Source organism: Dasypus novemcinctus, chromosome 1 (assembly GCF_030445035.2).
Source record: "Dasypus novemcinctus isolate mDasNov1 chromosome 1, mDasNov1.1.hap2, whole genome shotgun sequence".
Taxonomy (NCBI): Eukaryota; Metazoa; Chordata; class Mammalia; order Cingulata; family Dasypodidae; genus Dasypus; species Dasypus novemcinctus.
This window is the reverse complement of record NC_080673.1, coordinates 208,070,735-208,094,535: the sequence shown is the minus strand read 5'-3', so window position 1 is coordinate 208,094,535 and position 23,801 is coordinate 208,070,735.

The following is a 23,801-nucleotide window of genomic DNA, read 5'->3' as shown; positions in this document are numbered from 1 at the left end:
GAGTGGGGTATATGGGAACCTCTTACATTTTTTAATGTAACATTTTGTGTGATCTATGTATCTTTTTTAAAAAGATAACAAAAAATATGACGGGAAATAGAACATTAAAAAAACGAATACTCAACTTGGAAAAAAAACCCAAAACTCCAAATATCCCATCCCACTGTCTTCTGTACTCCATGGTTTCTTGAGAATTCCACTGTTAATTATATTGGGGAATCCATAGTATGAAACAAGTCATTTCTCTCTTTCTGCCTTCAAAAACCTCCCCCTTTGTCTCTGGAGTTTGACTTTGGACGTGACTTGGTGTAGCTCTTAGAGTCTATCCTGCTTGAAATTTGTTGGGTTTCCTGGAAGTGTCTATTCATGTCTTCATCCGATTTTGGAAGTTTTCTGCTGCTTTCTCCCTCATCCTCTGTGGCCAGGGACGTGCATGTTGTGGATACAATGGTGTCCCCAGGTTGCTCGGGCTCTGTTGCGGCTTCTCCACTCTGCTCCTCGCACTGATTAATTTCAATTCTTACCTTCAGGTTTGCTGATCTTCCCTCTGCTTGTTCAAATATGCTGTTGAATCTGTCTCGTGAGCTTTTCATGTCAATGACTGTACTTGACAGCTTCAAATGTTCTGTTTGGCTCCTTTTTAAAATTTCCCTGTTTTCATTTTGTGCAGGTGACATTGTCCTGATTTCCTTTATTTCTTTGGATGGATTCCTTTAGCTCATTGACCGTATCTGAGATGGGTGATTTAAAATCTTTGACTGCTAGCTCCAGTCTATGAGCTTCCTCATGGATGGTCGAATTCTTTTTTTCCTCGACTATGGGCTGTCCTTTCCTGTTTCTTCATATGTTTTTCCTCGACTATGGGCTGTCCTTTCCTGTTTCTTCATATGTTTTTCCTCGAGTATGGGCTGTCCTTTCCTGTTTCTTCATATGTTTTTCCTCAACTATGGGCTGTCCTTTCCTGTTTCTTCATATGTTTTTCCTCGACTATGGGCTGTCCTTTCCTGTTTCTTCATATGTTTTTCCTCGAGTATGGGCTGTCCTTTCCTGTTTCTTCATATGTTTTTCCTCGAGTATGGGCTGTCCTTTCCTGTTTCTTCATATGTTTTTCCTCGAGTATGGGCTATCCTTTCCTGTTTCTTCATATGTTTTTCCTCGAGTATGGGCTGTCCTTTCCTGTTTCTTCATATGCTTTTCCTCGAGTATGGGCTGTCCTTTCCTGTTTCTTCATATGTTTTGATTTTTTTTGTTGAGAACTGGATGGTCTGAGTATTGTGTTGTTACAACTGGAAATCTAAGTTCTCCCACTGCTAGGACTGCTGGGTTGCGGTGTTGTTGTATTGTTTTTGGGGGGGGGGAGTGGCTAGAGCCCTCAAGTTGTGACTTTTCCAAACTAGTTTTGCTCCCAAATGGGGAACTGAAAGAAGAAAGAGAAAAAAGGAGGGAGGGGCGAGCTCTTTGGGACTCCTTTCCTGCTGTGCCTGGGGGGCTTGGAACAACGGCCCTGAGACCCAGCCCCCCAGTGATGAAAAGGCCTCGCAGCAGCCGCGCCGCACCCCTGGGATTTGGAGGCGAGTCCTCCCAGCCCCTTGCCCCCCGCAGGCTCCCCAGGAGCTCAGGCTGCAGCCCCCACTGCTGCCCGCCTGGGGGGGGGCAGGACGGGGGCTGCTGCTGGAAGGTGACATTCACCAACCCTGACCGCGTTTCCAGCCTCTTCCTCCCTCTCCTCTCTGGATGCAGCAGTGTCCCTCTAGACTCCAAATTTCAGAACAATTGGTTCCGACAGCCCCTGACAGTGGCGCCGTGGTTTTGGTGGAGGCACTGACTCCGGAGCTTCCTGCCACGATCCTGCAGTCTTCAAAAGGCAGGTCCTGAGTCTCAGGCTGCGCTCCCGGGGCTGTGAGCTCGTGCGCCAAGGGGGCCTTCCGCAGACGTCGTCACGAGCCCGAGCGTGGCCAGGGGAGGCCACAAACCATCAGCTGGCACAGAAGACACGGAGAGCGCACCGTGATGGTGGCCGCCCGGGACAGATGGCGGGAGCCCAGCACTGACGCCCGGGCCCCTGGGACCTGCTCCGGGGGCTGGGGCCCAGGGTGCTGAACTGGCCGCGCCCCACCGCCCGTCGCCCCTGCCCGGCCCTGCAGAGGGAGGTGGGCCCAGAGCTCACGCATCCGTGTGACGTCGTGGCGCAGGTGTCCTCCACGGCGGGGGCAGGGCCTCCCCAGGCCAGGCCGAGCACCGGGACCCCAGGGCAGGTGAGATCTGGAGGGCAGTGCTGTCCGTGGCGAGGCGTGGGGGGCTCTAGTGTTCGTCCCGGGCGCCCTGTGGATCTGGGGGAGCCGCTGTGCGTGGGGGGCTCCCACGGAAGGAGCGTGGCGGGCACTGCGTCGGTCACGCAGGCGGCTCGGTCACAACCTTCTCTTGGCTGCATTTGCCCCCACACTGGGCTGGATAACGTCCCCCAAATTCATATCCACCTGCACCCTGTGAGGATGACGGACAGGAGAAGGCACTGCCGACGTGATGCGGTGATGACGTAACGTGGGATTGTGTCCTTGGGGAGGGGACACAGGCACACGGATGATGGCTGAGCGGCCAAGGGGCCAAGACCCAGTGTGCCACCACCAGCCAAGGCCAAGGCCGCCAGCTCCTCCCCGGCCCCTATGCCGCCCCCCCACACCCCTGCACCCACCCACCCCACCCGGCTTGCTCCGCCTCGTCCACTCTGAACCAGCGGCCTTTCGTGGCCGGCCCTGGCTGACCCTGCCCTGCCCTCACTTCTCCCGTGTTTATTGACGGGGTGGGGGTGCAGGCTCGGGTGGGCCTCCCCGGGCAGGCCGCGGGGCCAGGGCAACACTCCCCCCCCCCCACCAGCACAGGAGGGCTCCAGGGCCCCGCGTGCCTCACCTGCCCACTCGTGTTTGTGCTCTTAATTGCAATCAATGCGCAGAGAAGCGGTTCGAATCTGGCGTGACCGCAGCACCCGCGAGGGGGGAGTAACCGCGGGAGGATTCTGCAAGTGTGCGGCCGGGGCCAGCCGTCCCCAAATCACCGCCCCGGCCGCGCCGGCGTAAATCACCTCTCGTTGCCGCCACTGTCCGGTGGGCGGAGAGCGTGGCCTCCGTGCGGCCGCAGGGCTGGTGATGGATGCCCGCCCCGCAGAGTGGAGCCGCCAGCTGCGAGCGGGGACATAAACTTGGAGGGAGCGTGTCCTGCTGGTTTTAACTGGTCTAATTTACGGCGCACAAGCGGAGGAGCTGCGCGCCCGCCAAGTTTCTCCCCCCCACCTCCCAAGCCACGGCCGGGCCACACAGGCCTCGCCCCACGCCACGCGGGCCGCCGCCACCCCGACAGCTGCGGGGAAGAGGGCCGAGGCGAGGCGCGGCCGCCCGGAGGAAGGGAAGCCAGCTCTGCTCCCCGCCAGGCGTGATTTTAATTACAGGAACTTTCTCCCTGAGGCCGGGGCCTCGGGGCGCACCTCCGGGCCGAGTCCCGCGAAGGGGCGGCCGCTCTGCCCGCCAGAGGGCCGGTGGCCGGGGCACCCGCTTGTGGGCCTCCCTGACCCCTGTGGCACTGGGGGGCCCGCCGCCCCCACCTCATCACCTTGGACTGGGGTCCCACCGTGTGGGTAAGCCGAAGCCCCCGGGCCCCCCGCCCAGGGCTCTTCTGCATGGGGGGTCCTGGGGGTGGGGTGGGGAGAAGCAGAGCCTGCCAGGTGGGGACACGCCCCGGCTTAGGGGCAGCGCTGAGCTGGCCTGGCCCCTCCTCCAAGAAGATCCCCGACCTGTGCCCCTGACCGGGGTTCGCAGCTGCCTCCCCGGGGAAGCCAGGGCAGCCTCCACGGCTCCCGGGCCCCCGACTCAGAGCTCAGCAACGCCGCCCCTGCCCCCTCCCCGAGCGGAGCACCCCTGGGGAGCCGGACTTGCGGGGGCGATTGCGGCCTGGGGCCTGTGCCCGCTCCCCGGCACCCTGGCACGGGGTGGGGCGGCGCGCACTCAGCGCAATGTGAAGGGGCCGGCGGCGCTGTTGGGGAGGGGGAGGGGGAGAGGGAGGGGCCCCCGCCCCGCGCCGGGATGGGTGAGCCCCGTGGGAGGACACCCCAGAGTGGCAGCACGTGCCCGGCGTGCATCGTGAACGCGCGGTCGCCCACCCCCTGCGCCCGACGGGCCTGGAGCGGGGCAGCGGGTGTGCGCGTGCGGGAGCGAGCAGGCAGAGTACATGTGCACACGAGTGTGCCGGTCCACCTGCACGTGGGCGGCGTCTGTGTGTGCACCCACGTGGGGCTGGGCTGTACCTGGGGTCCGGCCTGGGAGCCCCCGGGCCGTCCCGCCCGCCCCCCCTTGAGCGCCGCGGGTGGGTGCCTGCACGTGGGCTCCCCGCTTTGGCGAAGCGCGTGAAGGACGCCAGGGGGGCAGGCCCAGCGCGTCCCCGCTCAGCCGCGGGAGAAACGGCCGCGAGCCCCGGGAGAGCCTCTCGGCGGCGGCGCCCGCAGCCCTGGCCGCCCGCAGCCCTGGCCGCCCTGCGATTTTTCACTGATGAATGAAGCTACCGGAGTCGGCTCCGTGTTGCTGCGCCTTCACCCGCAATAACTTTAAATCCCATTATGATCACCTCGTTTTACAACATGCTGTGGCCCTGGGATCAATATATCACGGAGCCGAGGGCCAGCCGCCAGCCGGCCTGGGCGCGCGGGGGAGGCGCACGGGGGGGGGGGGGGGGGGTAGGGGGGGGTAGGGGGGGTGGGGGGGGGCCGGGCCGAGCAGGGGCGCCAGAGGGGACCGGGCGGTGGGAGCCGGGGCGACCCGCAGCCAAGGCCCGCGAGGGCCGCCTGCGCCCCAGGGCTTCGCCTCTCACCTCGGGGAGGGGGCCCACCTTCCTCTAGCCGCCTGGCAGCCTCGAGGCCCATCTGCTTGCGGCAGTAGGGGTGCCCCAGCCCCTCCTGCCCGCCCCCACTGGGAGCTCGGCCACCCGCCCCCTGCCCACGCACCACGGGGGGGGGGGGGGGCGTGCACCGGGCCGCCAGCGCAGGGAGCAGAGCCTAGGGGGGACTGTGGGCGGCCCCTCCTCCACGGGCCCCTCTGGAAGCCCCCTGGGTGCCCACAGTGAGGGGCACGGAGGCAGCTTCGCTTTTGCTCAAAAACGCATGGAACAGCGATTTGGCCCCGTTTCTGCGCCCGGCCGCCGGGGCCTGGTGGTCAGGGGTCTGGGGAGTTGGGGTCCCTCGCCCCCATGCCCCCAGGGTGGGCTCAGAAAGGGGCCTCAGGGGTGTGGGGGCTGCAGTCCAGACAAGCCTGACCGTCCCTTCACCTGCGACCGGGAAACCGAGGGGACAGCGGCTCCAAACTCCAGTGACCTCTGCCGGACTCTGAGCCCAGGCCAGATGGCCGCGCTCCGCCTGCCCGCAGGAGGCAGCCTCGGGCCTGGGGCCGCGCCGGGCGCCAAGGGGGGCAAAGGCCCACCCACCGGCAGAGGCAGGCGGGGGCCAAGGTGGGGGAGGGGGCGGTGAGCCAGCAGCCTGGGTGGGCGGTGGGGGTCATTGCTGGGGAGAGGGCTGGTGGAGAGGGAGCTGCACCCCCGTGGGCTGGGCTGGCAGGAAGGGGCAGCAGGGGCCGGACCACCTGCCGGGCTGGGTCCCCGGCAGCCCCCCCCACGGCCCCACCCCCGCCCGTCCTCCTGGCCGGGCTGCACCCCTCGCCCTCCGCGGCCTCAGGCCTTTCCTGCCCCCCGGGCCCGGGCTTGGCAGTGCGTAGCTGTGGACACTTGGCGATGGCCAGGCGCATGGCGAAGGGCCTGGCATGTCTGCGTCCGGCTCCTGCAGCTGCCCCGGGCGTGCGCTCGTCCAGGATCCCACCAACTGGAGCCGCAGGGCGCCCCCCCACCCCATCCTCCCTGCCCTGAAGAGGGGCTGCTGCGTAAGCAAGTCCTGGGCTGAGGGGACGCGGGGAGAGTGCTGGACACCAGGGTGGTCTGCGGGAGGTGGACGTGGGTGGGGGGTAGGGGGAGGCTGGGAACAGGCAGCGTGAGGTGGGGGTGGCAGGTGGGAGATGGAGGGGGGAAACCTGTGGCGAGGGGGTTGAGGCGGGGGGAGGGGGGAAGGCCGAGGGAGGTGGGGGGAGGTGGGGAGCGTGGGGTCTGGGGCCTGGACAGCCGAGGGGTGGGGCAGTGGTGGCAGGAACAGGCCCCACAGCCCCCCGGGTTCCTAGGGGTTGGGGTCCACGTGCACGCCTGGGAGGGGCTGAGCCAGGGCGCGGAGGCCACCAGGCCGGCAGGGCGCTGGGGACCCTGGAGACCCTGGAGCGTGGGGCGCCCGGCCTGCGGCGGCCTGGGCCGGGGCAGGTGGGGGGTGGCGGCCTCTCCGGCCGTTCCCGGGCGGATGTCCTGGCGCTGCCGCCCCTGCCCGCGGCCGTCTTCCGTGATTTGGAAGTGTAGAAAATGGGATTACTCAGGAACAGATGTGCACAAAAGGGGTGAAATGGAATGTGCGCGCCGGCCGCCTGGCTTGATTACCTCTGACCGGCCCGCGCTGCCCGCGCCCCCCACCGCCCACGGCCAGGCCCAGCCTCCGCCGGCCTGAGTCCTCATTGAAATTGAATTGATATTTTGTAAACTTCATTTGTGCATAATGTGATCTGACAGGGACAAATGTGACGGGGAATTGTTTTCAAACCTCCTCCAAATGGAACTTATTACCGGGTAAACGCGCTCCCTTTGTCTCCGGCCGCGCGCCCAGCGCGGGGGCGCCGCGGCCTGAATATGTATCAGCCGCGGAGGTAATTGAATTGCGGGCCGGCGGGCGGGGCGGGCGCGGGGCGGTGGTCGGAGCCCCTCGAGGCGCCCGCGCCCGCGCGCCCGCGCCGGCTCAGATGGCTTCCACATTAATTTCCCCTCGCGGAGCGTCCCCGGGCGCGGGCTCAGATCCAGTTAGCGGGATTGATGAAAGTGGCAAAAGGATACGACACGTGCTGATTCCCCGCTTTCAGCTTCGATTAGCTCAGGCCGGCGGCGCTGCCGTCGGCGCCCCATTACCCGAGGACGGGCGCGGGCGCAGGGCGGGTGCTAACAGGTCGCCCCGGAGGGGCTGGGGCGCACCCTGCCCGCGGGGAGGCTCGGGAGCCGCCTGCACCCCGCGGCCCAGGGCCCTGCCCGCGCGCAACGCCGCGCCTGACCTCGTTGGTGGCGGCGGGATCTCAGCGCGGACCGTGGCCTCCCGGGGGCCTGGCTCCCCACTCGCTGCCGTGTGTCGCCGCAGCCTCTGCACGCTGGGAAGCAGAAGGCGCGTTGGCCCGGTTGACTCACGGGGAACCGCGCTGGGAGGTGGCCGGGAGTCCCACGCGGGCCCGGCCCACAGCGGAGCTGCCTCCCGGTGCGCCCACCCCCTCCCCGCCTGGTCCCCTCCACAGTCCACCGCGCTGCAGAGCGGACGACAGGCTGGCCTGGCCACGTCCCTGATGCACCTCCCAGGACAGAGCGGCCGAGGCTGCCCCTGAGCGGCAGGGGGCGTCCGGGGACACAGAAGGTGCGTGCCCGGGCCGGGGCGGCCTGCAGAGAGGGCAGCCCTGACAGGCCAGGAGCCTCGTCCTCCCACCAGCTGCCCGCAGGCAGCCGGCATCCCGCCGGGATCCCGCCTTCCCCGCAGGTGCAGCTGCAGCCCCAGGGGCCCTGAGGCTCTCGCGGGCAGGCGCTGCAGGGCGCCACCTCCCTGCTCCACGCACGGGCACCAGACGCCAGGGCGAGAATGGGTGCCATGAAATCACAGCTCTCCAGCAAGGACGCACTGGGCTCTGCAAGTCCCCCCCAATGCAGAGACGTCAGGGAGCAGCCAAGCGGAGTGCAGGAGGGCGAGTGGGACGAGCCCAGGAGGAGGCGTCCTGTCCCCCAACATCGTGTCCCGGGGGACTCCTCCCCCTGCAGTTTCCGGAATGCGGCTGGCTTTAGGGGTGATGAGCCCATGGTTGGGCCGGGGGTCCCCAAGGGAGGGGATGGGAAGGCCCGTCAGCAGGTGCTGGCCAGAAGGTCTGCAGGGGCCAGAGGGGACCCCGCTCCCTCCTTCAGACCAGCAGGGAGGGAGGGGCAGGGCAGGGCTGGGGGCAGGGGGCCGGGCCAGCTACCCTCGTCCCCTCTCGCCTCTCCCTGCCCTCTCCCATCCGAGTCACTGCAACAGCCTGTCTTCACTCATCAGCCTCCTCACCTGTCCACCTCACCTGTTAGCCTCCCCACCTGTCCACCTCACCTGTTGGCCTCCCCACCTGTCCACCCCCCCCCCCCCGTCGGCCTCCCCACCTGTCCTCACCTGTTGGCCTCCACACCTGGCTCCCATACAAGCCACACTTGGTTGTGCAACAGCCTGTGTGGATTTTCCAGAGTGGAGACCGCCAAGCCTGCCCCTGCCTGAGCCCGTCCTCACCTCCGGCCTCTCGCCCCGGCCACACCTTCTGGAACACAACGTGCCTTCTCAGGGCACACACCACGGCGCATGCTGTTTCCTCTTGCCTTTTCCTCCAACTGGCAATATTCATCTCTTAAGACTCAGCTTATATTGTCCTTCATAAACCCTTTTATTGTTATTTTATGCCACCAACCAAATTGGGATAAATATGGGCAAAATGGTGGCAATTTTGGGGTATGCCGCCACCTGTGGGAAAGCAGGGGTGATGCCAGCCTCAGGGTCATACGAAACCAGACACCTTTGTGCACAGGCCTGTCTCCACGCCCTCGCTGCCGCAGGGGCAGCCACGGGCCGGGGGTGGCGGCCAGCTCCCTCAGCAGGGGCGGGGCAGCCCTCAGCGCCCGCTTGGAGGCGTCTTGGAGAAGGTCGTGATTCACCAGCTTTGGTCTGTGCCTCCCTCAGGGCAGTCAGTGTGGGCAGGGGCTCAGCACCTCTGACTGGTGGCCTCCACCAGAATCTCCTGCCTAGAGGAGGACCCCCAAAAAAGCGGGGTCCGGTGGTGCAAGGCATGTTCACAGACATGGCTGTGTGTGCGTTAGACGCTGGCGTGAGCTAGGACTGCCCACCTGCACTCTCACCCCAAGGACAGCCCTGCCTCTGCGCGTTCTGGCTGGACAGGAATCACCTGGCAGGGAGGGCTGACTCCCACCCAGGCCCCAGCTGGGGAAGGGGTGGGCGGAAAGATGGATGGGTGGAGGGATGAGTGGATGGATGGGTGAGTGGATGAGTGGATGGATGGATGGGTGGAGGGATGGATAAGTGGATGGGTGGAGGGATGAATGGATGGATGGGTGGATGAGTGGATGGATGGGTGAGTGGATGAGTGGAGGGATGAGTGGAGGGACGGATGGGTGGATGAGTGGGTGGGTGGAAGGATGAGTGGAGGGATGGATGGTGGATAGATGAGTGGATGGATGAGTGGGTGGGTGGATCGTGGATGGATGGGTGAGTGAGTGGATGCATGGGTAGAGGGAGGAGTGGATAGGTGGATGGATGAGTGGGTGGATGGATGGGTGGAGGGATGAGTGGATGGATGAGTGGGTAGATGCACAGGTTGATGAATGGATGAATAGAATGATGAATGAGTAGATAAATATGGGGATGGATGGATGGATGGATGGATGGATGGATGGAAGAGAGAACAGCATAGTAGATAGATGGAAAGAAAGGTGAAAACCTGGGTGGATGGATGGCTGGGTGGATGGAGCGTTGGGAGCAGATGTCTGTAGAAGACTTGCACTTCCTAAGTGACCTCCCCCCAGGAGGAGCAGTGCCAGCCCTCCCGCTCCCCCACCGCAGCCTGCAGGGTATCCTCCCATCACGCTCTGCCGTCTCCTCTGCTGCCCTGAACACCCCTATCCTTGAAGGAGCACCACTCCTCCTGTGGACTGAGCAGGATGGCCCTGCAGAGGGACCCCCTTCTGGATGCCCCTCTGAGTGCGGACTCAGGCAAGGAGCAGGCTCTGCGGGCACCTGCCTGCCACCTGCCTGGCACTCCCTGGGCACTCCCTGGGCACCTCCCTGGGCACCTGTTGGGCTCAGTCCCTGCTCTTGCCGTGGCCGCTGCCTCCCACCCCCGCGTGGTCCATTCCCCGACAGCAGAGGCGTCTCTCAGAGCAGCCACATCATGCCGCTGTCAGAAACTGCTGCGGGCATACCCTGTCTGGCAGCGCGACCCCAGCCCCACGGCGTGCGTGGTCAGGGGGCTCAGGCTCTGTTGGAGCGAAGGTGTCATTGCCCCTTCGTCCTGTCTTACCCTGAGGGCCTGCGGTGCACGGGGGAGAGGCCGCAGGCTGCCAGGGGCCCGGGGGGCCCGCCGGCCCGGGGCTCCTTCCCACTGCCAGGGCCGTGAATCGTGGCCTGGGGGACGCTTGCACAGGCAGCCAGGCGGCCACCGTGCCCCAGAGCTGCAGGTACAGACACTTTGCCCCGAGAGAGGTGGCAAAGCGGGGAGCACAGCGAGCCCCCAGCAGCACTTAGACGCTTGTGGGGACGTCCTGGGGACACGCGGCACACCCTGGGGGGAGCAGCAGACTCAGCCAGAGAGGGGTATGGGGCAGGAGCATGCAGCATGGATGGGAAAGGGGCCTCGTGGAAAGTTCTAGCAGGGTCTGAGTTCAGCAGCAATGTCCTACCGTTGACTTCCTGTTCTTGATACATGAGGGAAGCGAGAGGAACATGTGGCAACGCTTTAGACTGCGTTTGAAATTAGTTCCAATTAACACTAATTTGTGTAAAATGAGTTCAAAATAAGCCTCTTTTGAAAGTTAAAAAGGCGTCTCTGTGGGCCTGTGATTCGCTTTCATTTCGACCATGGAAATGGGTGGAGAGGAGGGGAGGGTGTGTGGGTGGTGGGCACGGGGGCTGCCCTGGTCTGCGCAGGCGCCAGCGGACGTCCCCCGCGGCCTGTGAGCCCGCCGTGGGCTTAGCCCTGCAGGGGACCCCTTCAGGCCCAGAAGCACCGCCACGCGCCCAGCCCCAAGAGGGTGCCCGCAGGCAAGCCTGTGTCTTCTGTGGTTGCGTGAATGTCCTGCGGCTCGAGAGGTACAGTTTCACTTCCCGCGTAAGGGATGTAGCGTGAGCGACCCCCGCGCAGGGGCTCCCGGGCGCTGGCCGGCTCCTCGGGCAGGGGTCTCGCCCCACCCGGGCCCTGGCCTGGGGGCCCAGGCAGAGCTGCTTTGGGGATGAGGTTGCCTCGGGGCCAGACCCCGCCGGGAGCCGCCGTGTCATGCTGGTAACTTGGGGTCAAGCTGCAGGCCTGGGGGTGCCGGGCAGGGAGCACCACGGAAGAGCCCGGAGCCCCAGCGGCCACCCCGTGCTGCGGGCTCTTGGTGAAGGGGCGCAGACGTCCTCGCTGCCGGGGGAACTGCGCCCCGAGCTTTGTCCTCTCGACGGTGGCGACTTCCTGGCTCGGGGCGCGGAGCGGCCGTCCCCCAAGACGCCCCGTCCTGCGGGTGGAACAAGGACTCACTGAGCAGGGCCCCAACGAGGCTCCTGCGAGTCCCCCAAGCACGGAGCTCCTGGGGTGCCGCGTGGGGCTGCCTTCCACAGCCGCGCGGCCCCGACCCCCGGCTGGGGTCCTGCCCGCCGGGCCTTTCCGGGCCTCAGTTTCCCCATCGGGCAGGGCCGAGCAGGCGGCGGCTGTTTCCTGAGCCCCTTCCGTGGACAGGCACGGCCCTGGGGGCTGGAGCCATTGCACCCGACTCTGGGGGCGGGGCTGCTGTGGCCACAGGGACGGCAGGACAGGGCGCCTGCTGCGTGCCCAGCGCCCTGCGGGGACCGGAGGGCACGAGGGGCCCCGCCTCTGCCAAACCAGCAGCGACTGCGCCCCACGGCCCTGCCGGTGCCCGGTCTCCCCACTGCACCCCCAGCCTGCCCTCCCCCTGGAAACCTTCCCCAGAGCCGGGGTGGCCGGCCACCAGACCTAACCCCAAACCCGGGCCGAGGCGCCAGGCCCACGCCGCCGTGCCCAGCGCAGACGGGGCCCCCGGGCCTGCCGCCCACCCACGGGGCGGCCCCACCCAGCGTGGACGCGCGGAGGCAACTCGGCGTCAAAAGTTGCTCTTGAAGGCCCTTCTGGTTTTTCCATTTGTAGAGCAGAGCGAGGTTATAAATCAGAAAAGTATTTACGAAGACACGCAGCGCGCGATGACAGGTTGGAGTGGCCAGTGCGCCTCTGCGGCTATTTCATCTTCCACGCTAACTTAAACACGAGAAGAAAAGGCTTTCCAGCGCGGCCCGCGGCGCGCCGGGGAGATGGAGTGGGCTTTGCAATAATTCATGGACTTCTCACTTTCATTTTTTTGCCGCGGAGGAATTGCATCGTGCTGGTTAAGTGCGCCTGCGCCGCGCTGGTCCCCGTGCGTCCCGCGGGAACCGAGAGCCCGGGCTGGGGGCGCGGCCCAGAGTCCAGCCCCCGCGCCGCCCCCTGCCGGCCGCCGGGCGCGCTGCGGGCTGCGCGCCTCCCCGGCTCCGCGCCCGTCCTGGGGGGCCCTGGGGGGAGCGCAGGGCGCCAGGCCCAGGTGGGAAAAGAGGCCGCGAGGGGGCCTTTTCTAGGGGCGCCTGAGAGTCTCAGCTGCTGCTTCCGGAGCCCCTTGTGTCCACGGCGTGCGGCCGGGGGTGGAGTCGGCCCCCTCCAGCTTCGGGGCGCACACGTGACCCAAAGGAGAGGAGTGGGGTGCCCTCCAGGATTGGGGGAGCAATGCATGGGCTTGGGCGGGGGACGGTCCCCGGGGCGCGGTCGGGCCTGGGAGCAGGGCCGGTGGGTGCCGTCAGCTTCCGCCGGGGTTTCGTCACCCCTGGAGGTGTCTCAGCAGGTGCTGGGAATGGCCTGGGGACGGAGCTGGGGCTCAGACCCCGCCCCCGTGGGGCCAGCCCACGGCTGCAGCCGGATGGGGTCTCAGGGCCACCCTCACTGCAGACCCCAGGGGGTCGCCCCAGCGACAAGCGCCCCCGGCTCGGGGGTGGGGGCGGCCGAGCGTCCCTGGGGAGCCCTCGTGGTGGGAGCGCAAGGCCAGGCGGGGCCCGGCATGGGGGCAGGCGGGCGGCCGGAGGCAGCAGGGCGCGGCCGGGCAGCGGGAGGGGCCGCAGCGGCCACCTCGGTCTCCTCGCCAGGCCTCACGGGGGTCGGGGAAGGAATTCTGACAGGTGCTCTTTGAGGGGAGAGTATGACCGCAGGGGTGAACTCGGGAGAGCTGGCTTTCGGGGTGTCCGGCCAGGAAGGGTGATGCTTTTGGGGTGTCCGGCTAGGAAAGGTGATGGCTGGTGAGGCCCGTGGGCGGCGAGGGGTCCCAAGCTCAGGGAATCAACTCCGGGCATGGCACCCAGGCCACCGCCTCCAGAGAGCCCCCCTGCCTGCCCTGCTCTGAGCACCTCCAGCCTGGCTGCAGTCACTCTCTGCCTGTGTGACCATTTCTGTCCCCTCCAAGGCCGGGCCGCCTCAGGGACGTGCCCTCGGGACAAGGCTCTCCAGGGAATATTTGTGGAATGAATGGACAAGGAAAGGAGCGAAACCGGCCCCAGGACCCCTCTCTGCAGCGTCCTGCTCCACGGGGTCTCACCTGCCACGTGCCCGCCCAGCCCGCACCCCGAGGCGCCTTTCAAAGACCCCGGCTGGAGCAGCCCCCTGCAGACCCCACGGCGGGAGCAGAGAGACGCAGTAGACATGGGGCCAGCGCCGGAGAACCCGTGGCCTCCGTGCCGAGCGGGACCGCCTGCTGGACCAGGCGAGTTACACCCGTGCAGCCGCCCTCCTCAGTCCCAGGGACGGGGGGACCCTAGCCTTGTCCTCACTGGCCAGGCCCCCTGGGAAGGCCGGTCCTGGATGTGAGGCCGCTCCCCACCAAGGCACAAGCAGCTGCTTCAGGGCCGACGTCAGCCGTCCAGCCACGAAACCCCACGGAGGCCCGAGTGCGAGGCTGAGCCTAGCTCCCGGCTCGGGGACTTGGAGGGGGCTCCACCCTGGGGAAGGCTGGGAGGGCCCCAACCCGGAGGCCCCATGGAGAGCTTCCCAGGCCCCGCAGCCTCCGTTCCAGCCTGGAACCCCCAGGCCCAGCACCCCACGCTCGCCTGGCCAGCTGAGGGGCCCTCCGAGCCCCCCGGAGTCCGACCTCTCGTTTCTGCAGTGCGCTGCAGCGGCCGTCTCCCCGGAAGCTCCAGCGAGCCGCAGAGGTAATGACAGGCGCGGTGCTGAGCAGTGGGCCGGCCGCGCTGTGTTTCCTCCTTCCTCGCGGCGTCGGCGCGGGATGGAGATGCGGGGGCTCTCGGGTACCGCGCCGCTGGGCTGCCGTCTGCGCCACGGTGAGGGCCGCCACGCCGTGAGTCAGTGCCCGCCGCGCCATCCCTTTACACGAGGCGTCGGCCCAGAAAGGGCCCCGGCACCCACGCAGCTGGAAGCGGGCACCCGAAGGTGGCTGAGAGGCGAATCCCCAGGGAAGGGCCCCTCCCTCTGCCCCCGGGGTGTTATGGCCACAAGACTGGAGGGTGCAGATGTCCAGTGTAGCCCCAGCACCCGCTGATAGGGAAACTGAGGCAAGGGTGAGCCACTGCGAGGATGTGGGGGGAGCATGTCCAGCCCAGCCACGAGGGCCCCCGGGAAGTGAGGAGCCAGCAGGGTGATGATAGGGTACAGGACACGTGCCCCTGGCTAAACAGGGGAGGGGTGGGGAAAAGACGCCCGCCCTGCACAGCCCCTTGGCACCCCCAGGCCTGGCCGGCGCGGTCGGGGCAGGGCCCTCCCCGCCGGCCCGGGGTCCCTGCGCCCGCCCTGGAGGTCCCTGCGCCCGCCCTGGCGGCCGCGGCTCAGGAGCACAATGTGCCCGCGCTGTTCACAGAGGTCTTTATGGTTTGGAAATTTAAACACCGCGGAGCCGGCACTGAATTGGAAAGCAAAAGTCTCTAAGCTTGTACATCTTAGAGAAAAAAATTCAATTAAGTGGGATTTTAGCTGTTTCAATGCAATTGGCCTCTCCTTTTCAAGATAAGAGCTCGCCAGTGCAGGAACCTCCCGAGCCGCGAATATCCACTTCTACTAAACGCGTAATCCTCGCCCGCGACACAATACCCACTGCAGGAAATCAATGTATAGGCGAATCAATTTGAAAATATAAAATAAACTAATATATGAGTGGAAAATTGACTTCCTATGGATTAAAAGCAGCACAAATGGTAGAAAAACCTGGCTTTTAGCAGGAGGAAGGGGGGGCGTGGAGAGTGCCCGTGCAGGGGCTGCTGGGGACGGGGACGGCTGCGGAGCCCATTAGAGCGCGCTCGGGGCGGACGCGTGCTGCCGCGGCCAGGGACAGCCCGCGGCGCCTCCAGCCCTCGTGCCCTCGGCGGGGCCACCTCAGGGTCTCCTGGCCACGGCCGGCAGTTCCGTTCGGGTGTCCGCCCCGGGCAGGGCTGAGGATGGCGCATGCTGAGGGCTGACGCTCCACCCGGGCGGTGGCCGCGGCGACGGGCTGTTCCTCTTCTGTGTCGCCCCACCCCAGGGTCCAGAGCCTGGGAGACGCAACCCTGAGCCCTGTCCATGGGGGCAGGCCCGGCCAGCTGGCAGGGACCCAGGAGCGCCGGACGGAGGGACGGAGGGACGGAGGCCAGGCCAGAGCACGCATCCGGGGTGTTCCACGCGGCCGCCGGGCGCCCCACCCTGCAGCCTCCCACCACCCCGAGCTCACTGCTGCGGCCAAACTCTCGCCCTGCCCAGCCCTGGGCTCCCATTCTCCAACCCACCCCCAGCCCCCCACGGGCCAGCGCCTCCTGGCTGAGCACCCCGATCCACCCAGCCACCCACTGCCCCGCCTCCCCAACCCTCCCGTCCTCTGCTTTATCTCTCCAGCCCCTGCCCCCACCACCAGCCACAATCCACCCGTCCAGCCCCTGCCCCCCCACCCACAATCCACCCGTCCAGCCCCTGCCCCCCCCACCACCCACAAACCACCCGTCCAGCCCCTGCCCCCCCACCCACAATCCACCCGTCCAGCCCCTGCCCCCCCCACCCACAATCCACCCGTCCAGCCCCTGCCCCCCCCACCCACAATCCACCCGTCCAGCCCCTGCCCCCCCACCCACAATCCACCCGTCCAGCCCCTGCCCCCCCACCACCCACAATCCACCCGTCCAGCCCCTGCCCCCCCACCCACAATCCACCTGTTCAGCCCCTGCCCCCCCCCACAATCCACCCATCCAGCCCCTGCCCCCCACCACCCACCCACAATCCACCTGCCCACTCCGTCCGCCCCCGTCCGCCCACTGCCCACCTAGTCATCCTCTGCCCTCATCGCAAACCCCTCTGCCCACAGTCCCTCACTCCCCCACCAGCGCCTAGCCCCCCCACATACATCTGGCTGTGCTCAGTCCTCTGTTCTGCCCCCTGCCCCGACTCGCTCCCCACTCGCCTCCCAGGGAAGCCATTTCCTCCGTGTGCCCCGAGCCCCCAGGCTGAGCAGGCGTGCGCCGGACATCAGCCCCACACAAGCTCCCGGCTGTGCGCACAGCCCCTCCTGGGGAGCCCCACCCTCGGCCCCCCACGCACTCAGCACCCCGGGAGCTTGAGAGGACGCAAGGGGGGGCACCAGCACCCAAGTGCCCTTCGTGGCACAGGCCAGGGGCCGAGCGTTGTTCTAGCACCTTCCTGCATAGTAACTGACCACAGCCGAGCATTGTTCTAGCACCTTCCTGTGTACTAACTGACCATGGCCGAGCGTTTTTCTGGCATCTTCCTGCATAGTAACTGACCACGGCCGAGCGTTGCTCTGGCACCTCCCTGCGTGCTAGCCTGGGTGTGCCCACACACGGTGGCCACTCAGCACTACGGGCTGTGCCAGGCCTGTGGGCAAAGCAGATGGAGCCTGCCTTGCGCTCGATGTCCTGAGGGAGAAGGTGTCCACCCGGCTATCAGACGAGAAAGCCACTCCCCCCAGCCACAGCGTCCGTGGCGGCGACACGGCTGGGCAGGGGCACGTCCCCCAGAGGCTCCAGCGGGACCCTGGCCCTGACAGTGTCTGTGGGACGGGCCCTTCGCCCATTCTACCACGGAGCCAACCGAGGCCCCTGGACGCCGTGCGGTCGCCCAGGCCAGGCTCCCGGCTGACTACTCTGTCTCCCAGAGAAGGGAATTTGTTGGAAGCAGCGCAGGGCCCCGACCCCATCTGCAGGTGCGTTTCTGAGCCCGCGCCGCCTTCCCAGTGCCACCTGCTCCCTCTGCCCCGTCTCCCTCCGTGTGCGCTCCCGGCACCCCTGCACGGGGCCTCGGCCAGTCTCTCCCTGCAGACTGCCCCTGGGGGAGGCCACTGCCCACAGCCCCCGGGGGGCCTCGCCTCCATCCTGGTCACTGCCAAGCCTCGACTGTGCGTCCACAGCCGGGGAGGCCGAGGCAGGGCTGGTCAGCTGCAAGGGGCGGGGCTCGGGCCCCCAGGCCGGGCTGCCCTCCTCCCGCCCGTTTCCTGGCAGAGGAGGAAGTGACAGCAGCCCCCGGGCAGCCTCTGGCCAGCAGTGACCTCGGCAGCTGCTGCCTGCGCTGACCCTCGGGCCCCCTGGGTGGCTGGGGAAGCCACAGGAAAATAGCCTCAGCCACGGCGCGTGGCCATCCTCCCACGCGGCCCCCGCCACTCCCTGTGCCCCCAGGCGGACGGGCGCGGAGGGTGTCCCGGGGTGGGGGTCGCCCCCTGCAGGGCCCTGGAGGAGGGGTGGACACGGAGGGAGGGGTCGGGGTCGGCGCCACGCGGACAGAAGGTGAGGGTGGGGCCCCGAGAGGGTGGGGCGTGGGGCCGGGCCAGCCAGGCACCCGGGGCAGCCCCCCAGCACCCTCACCGCCGAGGACTGCGCCAGCCTGAAGGCCGCCCCAGGGCAGAGAGGACCCCCAGACGCCTCCCTCCGCACGAGCGCCGCGGCCCCGCGAGGGCACGGGCCAGGCAGGCGGCGGGGCGGGGGCTCCTGGGCTCGCGGGGAGACGGAGGGGCCCGGGCGCCGTGGGGGACTCAGGAGGGCCCCCCCATTCACGCCCACCCAGAGCCTGAGGATGGGGGTTTCACAGAAGCAGGGGCTCTGCGGAGGTGGCAGGTCAGGCACGGGCGGGAGCGCCCTGGACTGGGGGGTGGGCCAGGGGGGCTGCCTCTCCAGAAGAGGGGCGGGGGGGGCTGCAGCCGCCAGCCCAGGGATGCCCGGGCCCCCAGGGCCGGAGAGGCAGGAAGGAGCCTCCCGGGGCCTGAGAGCACTTCTGGGGCTCGAGGCCCCCGTCTGCGGGATTTGTCACGGCGGCCACAGCAACGACCCGCGCCCCAGCCGCTCGGGGTCCCGGGGCCCCGCCTCCCCACGGCCCCCACTGTCCACCCTGCACCCCGAGGCACGGCCACTCCCTCCTTCAGACTCCTCCTGCCGCAGACCCCTGCGCACCCCCTCCTCCAAGCAGCCTCCAGGGCTGCTCCAGCCCACGGCCTCTCTCCTCTCGGTCTCCATCTCTCCCTATCTCTCTTTATCTCTGCAACTCTGTCCCTCTGCATCTCTCTGTCTCTCTTTCCTCCCCCTCCCCTCTGTCTCCCCATCTCTCCCCGTCTCTCTCTGTCTCCCCATCTCTCTCTGTCTCTCCCCATCTCTCTCCGTCTCTCCTCCCTCTCCGTCTCTCCTCATCTCTCTCCATCTCTCCCCATCTCTCTCTCTTCTCCCCCTCCCCTCTGTCTCCCCATCTCTCCCTGTCTCTCTCTGTCTCCCCATCTCTCTCTGTCTCTCCCCCCCTCTCTTTTGTCTCCCCGTCTCTCTGTCTCTCCCCCCTCTCTCCATCTCTCCCCCCCTCTCCGTCTCTCCTCGTCTCTCTCCGTCTCTCCCCATCTCTCTCTTTCCTCCCCGTCCCCTCTGTCTCTCCGTCTCTCTCTCTGTCTCCCCGTCTCTCCCCGTCTCTGTCTCCCTCTCTCTCTCCAGCTGCTCTCCGGCCTCTGCCTCACCTTGCTCTCTTCTTGTTTCTCGTTGACCCTCCTCAGTCGAGTCCCGTATCCGGCTCCCCGCGGACCACCCGGCCCGGCTGGATGTGTGGGTCCAGGGAGCACACGGGGCCCCTGCGCAGCCTGGACGCGCGACAGGCTCGTGAGCGGAGCGCACCATTGGCATAATGCGGGGAGGCTGGACTGCGCACACCCGGCCGAGGGGAGTCGCGTGGCAGCACCGGCTCTGGGCTGCGCTGGGGCGTCGTTAGGCCCTCCCAGGCTATCGGGAAGGACGCCGCCGCGTAGGCAGTGGGCGGGAGAAGGACCGCAGGATTTACAAAGCGCCCGCTGTTCGCAGATGTGTGCACAATGCTGAGTGCCGGGGGCCTGGCGCGATCGGCACGTTACCTCCCCGGGAGGCCCAGGCCTGCGTGTTAACTAAGGCCCGCGCTTTAATTGGAAATGGAACGGACCAAATTGTAAATCGCTTTTCTGTCATCCGTCTCTGTCTGCGAGGCCAGCTCCAGCCGGGAGGGCGGGGAGGGCAGGCGCTGCCACCTGATGGACAGCTGGGGGGCCCTGAGCCGCCGTTGATCCCCGCCCCCCAGGCACACACACCCTCCCGGGGTCACGCGCACCCGCCTGGGGTCACGCGCACCCGCCCCCCGGGGCACGCTTACCCCACCCGGGGCACGCTCATCCCACCCAGGGCACACACACCCACCCCCCAGGGCACGCTCACCCACCCGGAGTGCATGCTCACCCGCCCGGGGCACGCTCATCCCATCCCCTGGGACACACACACCCTCCCGGGGCATGCTCACCCGCCCAGGGCACGCTCACCCCGTCCCCTGGGACACACACACCCACCCCCCGGAAGCATGCTCACCCGCCCGGGGCACGCGCACCTGCCCAGGGCACATGCACCCGCCCACGGGGCTGCCGGCCGAGGAAGCTCCGGCCTGAACTGGCGCAGCCCTGAGCCGTGCAATCGGCCCCTAAGTGGGCTTAAGGGGCCGGGGCCGCGCTGGCAGAACCGCGGCGTTACGGAAGGGGTCAGAGGCCTCTCTGACAAGCGAGCGCGCCTCGCGGGCCCTGCCTCGACCAGGCTATTAAAGCGGGGAGGGCAGGGGGGGCCGGGCAGTCGGGCGAGGCTGGCCCCGGGCGGCGTGAAGCCCCAACAAGCACCCGGGGGACCTGCCCGGCCTCAGCCCCGCTCACCTGGGGGTCCTCGTGCCTCAGCGCCGTCTCCGCCCCATCTCCAGGCGGCTCTGAGCCCCTCGGACCAGCTGGTTTGCGGGTGGGCAGCAAGCCCGGAGGGGCCTGCAGACGCTTCTCAGCGTCCCTGAGGGCCCGGGGTGCCCGGTCACCTTCTCCCCTAAAGGGGAGCAGCCTGTGGGGTGAGGACTGTGGGGGAGAAGAGGAAGGGGGAGAAGACAGTGAGGGGAGAAGATGGGGGAGAAGACTGGGGGGAAGAAGATGGGGGAGAAGACAAAGGGGGGAGAAGACGAAGGGGGAGAAGACTGAGGAGGGAGACTGTGGGGGGAGAAGACCAGTGGGGGGAGAAGACTGAGGGGGGAGAAGACTGGGAGGAGATCAGTGGGGGAGAAGACCAGTGGGCCCCCCCCAGTCTTCACCCCCACAGACGCCCAAGGAGGCCTGGGCAGTTCTGCCACCCGTGGTTGTGGCCAGTGGCTCTGGGTTGGACCCATCCGTGAACCATTCATCAATACACGTTTGCACCTTGGGTGTTCAGCTTGCACAGACCCCAGGCCCAAGGACCCAAGAGCCACGAGCGACCAACACTGCCAGTGACAGTGTGGACGCTGCAGAGCTCGCTCCTGGGGCAACGTTGTTCTTTTATTGGTTTGTTTCTTCCACCATGGCACAGCTTGCATGAGTGCACACAGGCGTAACATTAGAAGCTCACACTGTTGTCTTAAGTCCAGGGAGACCTTCTTGTGTCTTCTTGAGAGCTCAAGCTAGTCTTTCTCATCATCTCAGGACAGAGGTGGCTGGAGAGCAGACCCAAAATAGAATCCGTGCGTTTTAGAAACAGCATAATTCAAGGACCCAGCCTGGTAATGCTTGTGTGGGGAAAGGGGTGGGCCGTAAAGCGTGGGTGGAAACATTTGGGTGGATTCAGAGGAAGCTGAGGCACTCAGTGCCATCCCATCCCCGCACACTCCTGCCCAGACCTGGTCGGCCGTCCTGTGCTCAGGAAGGGGGGCGCCCACAGTGCCACCTGTCCCCCCTCTTTGCTCCCAGCCATGAAACTGGAGCCCCACACTCCAGAAGAACTGTCGTGATGTCTTCTCTGAGCCCCACAAAGGAGAGCAAGACTGTGCCGGCGGGGCCAGCAGGGAGGCAGGGAGAGGGGCAGTGGTTCTGAGGGCTTCTACACCTGATTACGTAGCACACCTGCCACATCTGGACTTAATTTCCATCTCCCAAGCAGCTGAGAGTGGCTCTAGCAGGGCTCTTGGACCCAGCAGTGGCCTCCTTTATAAGAAGAGAAGCTAAGATGCCAGGGCCTCCCTGCTATTCTGCAGAGAACAAAGTCCAACGCTAAGAGTGACTTGAGGGCAAGAGCACACAGAAGACAAGGAGCAGGTGAGGGCAAAAGTACACAGAAGACAAGGAGCAGATGAGGGCAAGGTACACAGAAGACAAGGAGCAAATGAGGGCAAGGTACACAGAAGATGAGGAGCAGGTGAGGGCAAAGTACACAGAAGTCAAGGAACAGGTGAGGGGAAGGGCACACAAAGACGAGGAGGATGTGGGAAATAGCTGCAGCCTTGCGAGGAGTGTCGGGCTGAGTCTGCTGGAACTTGCACCCTTTGTGTATGTGTCTGTTGTGGACACAGTTTTCCTTCCCATCCTTTCTCCCTTCCTACCGTTGATTCTTGTCTTAGTCTTCGGTTACCAGCTGTGCAGGTGGAGTCACGGCAGAAGAGATGCTCACATCCCACAGTGGTGGACGTGACAGGTGTGGGGTCTTGTGACTCCTGTCTTGGGCAGCAGGGCAGAGTACCTCATCCCCACGTCTGCCAGGCTGCTGTGACAATCCACCGAGGGGTGGTACAAACAAGCGTTTGCTGTCCCGTGGTTTTGGAGGCTGCAAGTCCAAGCTCAAGACAACAGCCATGCCGCACTCCCTCCGGGTCAGTGGCGCCCGGCCCAGCTCCCCCGGGTGCCCAGGCTCTGTCTCCCCCTCCCGCCCCTCCACCCGGTTACGCCAGGAAGGCAGACCCCGTGGGCGGGCCTGGGGGCGGGCGGGGGCCGGCCACGGTGGGGACCACAGGCCCTGGCGGGGCACGGCAGACGTGAGGAGGCTGTGATCGGGTGGGCGGCAAGGCAGCCGTGGTGGGCACCGTTGGTGAGCGCTGCGGTGCGCGTGGGCGTGAGAGGAAGCAGCGGCTCAGCTGGCCCACGGCATCAGCTGTGCCCGGAAGACAGGGGCCCCTCGCTGAGGTGGCAGAGGCTGGGGACAGGTGGGGGTGAGGGCAGCTGGATGCGGAGCGAGATGCCGGGGGACGGGCGGGGAGGTCCAGCGGAGGCAGGAACACGGAGGCAGCGCAGCCTTGCGCCGTCAGATGGGCGGGGTCGGGGCCTGCCGGGGCCTAGGGCGGAGTAGGTGCCAGCTCAGGAGGGGGCAGGCAGGGGGCACGGCCGGGAGGGGCCGGGGCCGGCGGAGCACGGACGCTCGCCCTGAGTGCCCGTCTTGGTTGTGTTCGTGGCCGTGTGTCTGCATGTCCATGTGTCTGTGTGTCCATGTGTCTGCGTGTACGTGTGTCTGTGTGATGCGTGTGTCCGTGTCTGTGTGTCCATGTGTCTGCACGTCCGTGTGTCTGTGTGTCTGTGTACGTGTGTCTGCATGTACATGTGTGTGTCTGTGTGTCCGTGTGATGCGTGTGTCTGTGTCTGCGTGTCCATGTGTCTTCGTGTCCATGTGTCTGTGTGTACATGTGTCTGTGTGTCCATGTGATGTGCGTGTCCGTGTCTGTGTGTCCATGTGACGTGCGTGTCCGTGTCTGTGTGTCCATGTGTCTGCGTGTCTGTGCATCTGCACGTATCTGTGTGTCAATGTGGGTCTGTGTGCCCTAAGGTCCATGTGTGTCTGTAGGTCTGTGTGTATCTGCATATGTTTGTGTGTCCCTGTCGTCTGTGGGTCTATGAGTCTGTACAGCCATGAGCCTGTAAGTCTGTGTCCGTGCATCTGTGTGTCTGTGTTTCTGTGTGTCCGTGCATCTGTGTGTGTCTGTGGTCTGTGTGTCTGTGTATCTGCGTGTGTCTGTATGTCCCTGTCATCCATGAGCCTGTAAGTCTGTGTCTTTGTGTCTGTGTGTCTGCATGTGTCCATGCGTCTGTGTGAATGTGTGTCTGTGCATCTGCATGTGTCTGTGTGTCCGTGTGTCTGTCTTTGTGTGGCTATGGCTGTGTGTCGTGTGTCTGTACATGGGTCTGTGTGTGTCCGTGTTTTCATGTCTGCATGTATCTGTGTGTTGGTGTGTGTCTGTGTGTCTGCAGGGTCCATGTGCCCATGTCTGTCTGCACGTATCTGTGTGTTCCTATGGTCTGTGTGTCTGTCTGTTGTTCCTGTGTGACCCTCTGACTCTAAGTCTGTCTCTGTGCCCCTTGTGTCCGAGGGTGTGAGGCCACGGGTCCGTGCGTCCATGCATGTCCGTGCCTGCGTCCTTTTGGGGGGTGGGGCTAGGGTGGGCAGCAGGGTCCGGCGGGTGGGCCCGGGGCACCCGGTCCTGAGGGCCTCGGGAGCCCTGAGGGGTGAGCAGGGCCAGGGCATGGCCGCCCAGCGCAGCGGGCTGGGGGCTGCGGTGGAGCCAGGCCCTGCCGCGCCCTCCCCCTCCCCGGGCCCGTCGCTCTGGGCGGGGCGGCGGGGGTCCCAGGGCACGGGGCGCCGGCGGGCGGGCTGCCCACGC